The 6,223-nt window shown below is 40.4% G+C and overlaps 1 protein-coding gene across 3 annotated transcripts in view; it reads left to right on the top strand.

Moving 5' to 3' along the window:
- WIPF3 (WAS/WASL interacting protein family member 3) overlaps window positions 1-6,223 on the top strand; it is a 302,270-nt gene that overhangs the window by 111,029 nt on the left and 185,018 nt on the right. The window lies entirely within an intron of this gene.

Raw genomic sequence — 6,223 nt, 5'->3', positions numbered from 1 at the left:
GGTGGTCTGAGCTTCCCCAGGAGCCAGCCTTTGAAACTACGTGTCATGTTCCCTGACCAGCTCCCAGTATGTGTTATGGTCTCCCTGTCAGCTCCTGCCAGTGGTCCACAAGAAATTTGCTGGCCCAGACAGGGAAAGCCCAGCTAATTTCAACAGTGCTTCACACAAGCAATTGAAGATCATGTCCATCATTCTGGTTTATTAAAGTTTTGGTGGGTTTTTCTATTTTGCATTTAGGGTTTTCTTAAATTCACACAAAACCAAAGTATTTGCTTTTAAATTTAATACAGCTGGTAGTTTAAGAGGCAGATTTCATTAAAATCCTTCCTAAACTGCCGTTATGGGCAGTGACTTCATGAAAGTGGATATGAAATGAGTAAAGTGTAGGGGAAGCTAGAATTTGTCATGGAGCTGTTACACTGTTATTGGGCCAATTACAAATCTAAAAACCTGAAATGACATACAAGTGACTGGAAATTAAGAAGGTAAGATTTGCCCTTTTTCCCATTTTGCTGATGGAGATGAAAATGTGCTCCTTGACACTGCTGCTATTAAAAACAAAAAGGAAGTTCTTTTACCTAGTGATATGGAATGGACAAAATTCCTAGTTGTGTTGATGACTAGAAGGTTGCCTGTGAATTACTGACTGGCCATTCAAAGCATAAGCAGGTCTTTCAGTGGTGATGTAGGGCTTCACATGGCTTTGTGCAAACAGTTGAGTTTAACTCATACGCAGGAGAAAAGGCTGTGCTAATAAGGTACTTGTAATTAGTAAATCTTCATAAATATAGAAGTCAGTGTCGCCATACAGGAGAAGTACTGGCTTTTCTAGGCTAAAAACCATGTTGTCAGTAAAATGAATGTACTGCAGACCTGCTGCTCTGCATTGCTTTGCGATGGGAGCCTGTCTGCACATTGAATACTTGATCCTTTTTAAAGAGCCTAGCATTGTGAGCTTTAAGGAAAGCATGTGATGCTTGAAGAAAAGACCAAACCTCACACTTGCTGTATAAAGCAAGATACCAGGGCTTTAATTAGGCATTTGAACAGTGCAATTTCCTTGTTCCTGTCATCTTCTCTGAGTTGTGCCTATCTGTAGTTCCTACGTACTCCAAGAGGATCAGAAGGATGTAGGGTTTTTAGTCTTTTGGATTTTCTTAATTTAAGTAGTATATATTTATGTCTGAGTACAAAGTTAAATTGACCAAAGTTCCATTCAATTATTTCACTTCTTGCAGTGCTAAAAATGAGGCAGAAGTTCAGCTGCCTGCTGCTTCTAAGCATGAATGCAAAGAAACTACTCCTGAAGCAGAACAACTAACTCTCCAACCAGCATGGTTTCCTCAAGGTTTTCAGCTGTTATGTGGAAAGCTTTGCTGTAATAGTTCTTAGCTGCATGCTTTGGAAAGGTAATGGAGACCATAATTCCACAAAATATTGGCTGGAAGAGATCTGTCTTCTCTAGAAATTAACTGTCAGATCATGATGAAAATTGAGTTCCCTTTTTGCTCTAAGCTTTTCTAGTAGCAGGGAAGTTAACTATCAGGAGAACCACTGGTTTGTTAGTAGTGCATTATACCCAGTATTTGATGCAAAGAGTAAGGAGGCTTTATTTCATAGACAGAGAACTTTACAGCTTCATTGTTTCATTAGGTTCAGCAATTACTAACTCCTACCTTTCTTCTTTCTTCTAACAAACAGAGTGGTCCACACTGTGTACCCTCTGACTAGTATGGCACCCTGCCTCAGAGCAGGCTTCCTTGTCTTGCTCTTCTGTGTAAAGTTGGTCTTTCTGAACTCTGGGATTGGTACTTGAGAATGTTTTTAGGAGACCGTGGCTTCAGGAGGCTCCTGTGTGTTTGTTGTTAATGGGGGCCTTCTCTTGTGGAGATGGAATTGAGCAAGGTCTCCTTGCCTTCAAAATTTACACTTCACCATGCACTTCTCTTGCAGGGTGTTGAGCACTTCTAAGACTTACAAATGCTATCTTTCCAGTCAGATCACCACTGAGAAAGAAACCCGTGCACAATATTGTAGAGCTGAACTCCAGGTTATACCCCTAAGGATGCAGTAGACAGATGACCAAGAGGAAGCATATACACTGCTACACAGTTCTTTTCCAGTGATGCCAGTTTGGCAAATGGATTGCTTTTGGTTTTAATAATCATAGAGAACAAGCAACTGACTTCTGGACTTCAGATTTACGAATGGAGAGAAGGCTGCTGTTTTCTGTTTGATTTGTTTGGTTTGTTAATTTGTTAGGGTTGTTCTGGGTTTTTTTTTTAATGACTGACATTTACAAACAGCTGACCTGCACACTGATAAAAGTCTACATGATCCCCAGATAACAGCACCCTTGCTCTGTGTACTTTACATGAACAGCTTTAGTTTCTTATACTGCACTAGTCTAAAGTTTTGCATCCCTTTCCTTAGAAATGCTTTCGGCTGTTTCCTGCAGTGTCTAACAGTTGCATATTCTCAGGGATTTTACTTAGCCATGGCAAAATAAGAGTAATCACAGCCTTACCCTAGTGGCATAAGGCTGGTTTTTGTGAAATTGGTATAGCTGAGCACAGAAGTCTGATACAGCTAATGACACTGGCAGTGTCTATCTGGTGCGCATCCTTGCTGAGATATGGTAAATCCCAAAGCAGTCTGATAGAAGTGCTGTCTAGTACTGAATAATGGCAGTCAGCATATTTGAATAGAGATCATACAAGCATCTTTGTAATATAGTGCCGTTGGCATTAGAGCAGGGCTCTCAAATAATTTCAGTCGAGTTCTGCTTAGCAACGGGAGGCTGTTATTTATTTTATTTATTTTATTGTTGAGGGTTTTGGTTTTTTGGTTGTTTGGTTTTTTTTTTTCCAACTATGTTCTGCGGCCCCCTCTGCTATTTTAAGACCCTGTACTCAGTTGCATATTGATGTACTGTGACTTTACAATTGTATAATATGAACTGGATACTCAAATGCTTTAGTGTAAACTTAAGGAATCTTTGAAACATCCTGTCTTGACACTGTTGTAATATGGGTCTCCCTTTAACAGATGCACTTAACTTTTAAGGGCCATATACCTTCGCTTACAAGCTCTCTGTAAAGAGGATTTTAGGTTACAGCTGTGTTTAAAAATGTTCCATAGTTTGAAAAGTGTCACTTAGTTGGCTGGATGTATAAAAAGTATGCCCAAAATTGCTCCACTTGTTCACAAGGTGCTTTGGCCAAGGGGTGTGGACCATTATAGAAAACAGTGTTACCCATGTTCATGTGCTGGACCTAACACTTTTCATTATTGCTTTTCATATCACTTCAGCTGTTGCGAAAAACATCAGGGAGCCTTAAAGTTAGCTTCAGACCCCAGAAAAGTTTGTTAGCCTGTTCCTCCCTGACTGTATTTCCCTCTTACCGCACCTGGTCCCCATCCCTTTGTTTCCTTCTACTATCATCTGACTGGTCTTCCATTGTTGCAGTCACGTCAAAACAGCTCTCCATAAGAACACACAGCAGGAAATTTTAAGCGGTATAAATGTAAACTTGGAAAATTGGACCTGAATTCTTTGGCAGGCAACCAAGCATACAGTCAGATGGAGAATGTGCGGCTTTTGTTTGAGCTTTCTCCCTGGTTTGATATATTTTGCTAGGAAAGCCACACCACTTGGAATGTTTAATTTCACTGCTGAAATTTAAATTGGGACACTTCAGACTTGGCAGCTCTGCCTCTTGTGAGTGAAAGCACAGGGATTATTTTTGTTTTTAATTGACTTCTCTTACCTGCATGGTACAGATAAAACAAAAAGAGAAGGGGGCTGGGAATAACTGAATTCATGCCGTGCTGCTACCTTCTGTAGCCTCTTGTGAACAAACCCTGCAAACTACTGCATGCTCTCAGAGATATAAAATCACCCTTGTGCAGAATAGCACACTTACTGGCTCTGAGCAAGCCCAGGCAGTAGCTGATCCTGCTCATGGTTCACACATGGATTTAAGCATTTACTTTGAAGTTAGAGCATAGGCATATGGATCACTTAAACACTCGTGCACCCTCCCACCAACATGCAGTTCTTAAAAATGTGATCTCTGATGTGATGGAGGTGGGTTTTATACGTGTGTATGTGTGTATGTATATATATATATATAAAAAACCACATATATATATATGACACTTCCCTGTTTTCATATCCTGATTTCTGCTTAACACTGTTTGTTATTTTTTGTTTTCATTGCAACATTCAGGGGGTCCAAAACTTACTTTAGTTAAAGCCATCTTGAAAGTTTGAGATTTATGTCTACTTGAAACCTGACAAGTAAATCTCATTCCAGAATATGGTGACTAAACTGAAAACCAAAGCAGATTGCTTTTGTGTTTTCCTTTTCTCTTTTCTTTTTTCAAGCCAATTTTGGGCATACATTTTACCAATGCCAAGCTGAGCTTATGGAAAGCCTTACTTATACATACTAAAATACATTACATACATACTGAAATACATTTAAAGATGAAGAGAAGGTATATTGCCTCACACTTTAAATTTACCTAATTCTAAGGGCTTATTCATGCCCCCAAAATCACCTGTTCCAGTGTAAGCGTTGCACAAGCTGTGCTTTCATGAGCAGTTATGTCCAAGATACTTTGGAGTTTCCAGTCTGCATCATCTCTCAAATCATACAGCATCTGTCTCTTCTTCTGGAACATTGTTAAGACCTTTGTCAGACTTTTATATTATTTCATTATAATAAACTTATTTTAAATAAGCATGTTTTAAAATCTTGCTTTCTCCATGCATGGATTTTGTTTCTTCTATTGCATTAGGGGGCCTAAAGTGCTCTTCAGGACTGCATCTGTTCTAGGTACTGTGTGAACAGTCAAAACCAGTATGTTTCTGGTTCACAGAAACTAGTTGTATGTATCTTTGTATGAAGAATGTTAACAAACATGGAACCTGTTTAGATGATGAGAATAAAAGCTGTTTCTGGCATATGGTTGTGGGTTCTTGGCCAGTGTAAATACATAAAGGCTGTAGTAACAAAAACCAGCCTGACAGCGTGAGAGTAAGTATCAAGCACAAGTATTAGGATGGAGAAAATGAAGTGCAGTAGATGCTGCTGGATGCTGGGCACTTCCAGACGTGGGTGCAACCAAGCTATGTGTCTTTCTATCTGGAATATTTCATCCAAGATGTTGCTATGTATTTTTTCCTAATATTTCAATATATTGATCCAAATATATTTATTAACAGATATTTATTCCTCTCCTTTTTCTCCTTTTGTGTCTAACACAGATTTTAGATTTGTTTCCTGCATATCATCATTAAAGAATACATCAGCCTTGGAAAGCTTCCAGCTTCCCTTCCCAACCCTCTTGAGAGTTGGTTCCCAGAGAAGCTGCAGTGACAGCAGCACAGGCTCAATCTTGACTTTGGGGATGAGGGGAAAAAAGCTTTTCCAAGTTTCACTGTGTTCTTTCATTCCCCTGACCTGGTGTTTTGACTTGCAAGGCCCAGTAAAATTTTTCCAGGATCTTTTGCTGTTTACCCACTGCTTTAGGAAGACATCACCATTAGTGCAGGAGTTTCACCTGGAGCAGGGGCACCTGGAATTGGTGATACTTGTGTCCTGGCAGAGCTGTCAATCAAGGAGTCACTGAGATACTGCTTCTCTGTCAGGATCCCTAATGGATCCTGGTGCCAACCAGCAGCATTTGGCTGCTTTCTAAGTGTGTACCTTGCTGTTTTCAGCAAGATGCAGTGGTGTGTGGCCTGTGCAAAGTCCTGCAGTGATGCCGAAGAGAGAGAAGGTCATGCTTTTCTCAGAATCGAACAGATTTGATGCTTCAGAATGCACTTTACGTCAATTCGTCTTTCTAAAAGCGCTCCTGCTCCAGCTATGGCTTTCCTCCAAAATAATTTCCAATCAATTTAGCATCTGTTTCCAGTGTTGGTATTGTCAGCTCATCTGTAGGCAACCAGACGTGCCTCACATAGTTTCCTATAGGTCATAGTTTTCCACTTGCTTCCTTGCTTAGCAGCTGGTACCCAACCTCCTTCCTGCAAGCAAGAGGAAGACGTGTCATGCAGCCTCCACTGTGTTGCCTCTTGCTTGCCCTGCTTTCTCCCTAGCGTGACATTTGAACTGTAGTCTCAGGCATTCATCACTCGCTGAGCCCAAAGCTCCACGTCCCACGCATAGAGCAGCAACCAGCTTTCCCCAAACCAACAGAACATGACGCT

Source organism: Pezoporus wallicus, unplaced genomic scaffold (genome assembly GCF_028554395.1).
Source record: "Pezoporus wallicus isolate ANWC-B61680 ecotype Strahan unplaced genomic scaffold, APGP_CSIRO_Pwel_v1 contig_3181, whole genome shotgun sequence".
In the NCBI taxonomy this organism is placed as follows: domain Eukaryota; kingdom Metazoa; phylum Chordata; class Aves; order Psittaciformes; family Psittacidae; genus Pezoporus; species Pezoporus wallicus.
Note: the sequence above shows the minus strand (reverse complement) of the source record. Positions and strands in the feature narration are given on the sequence as shown.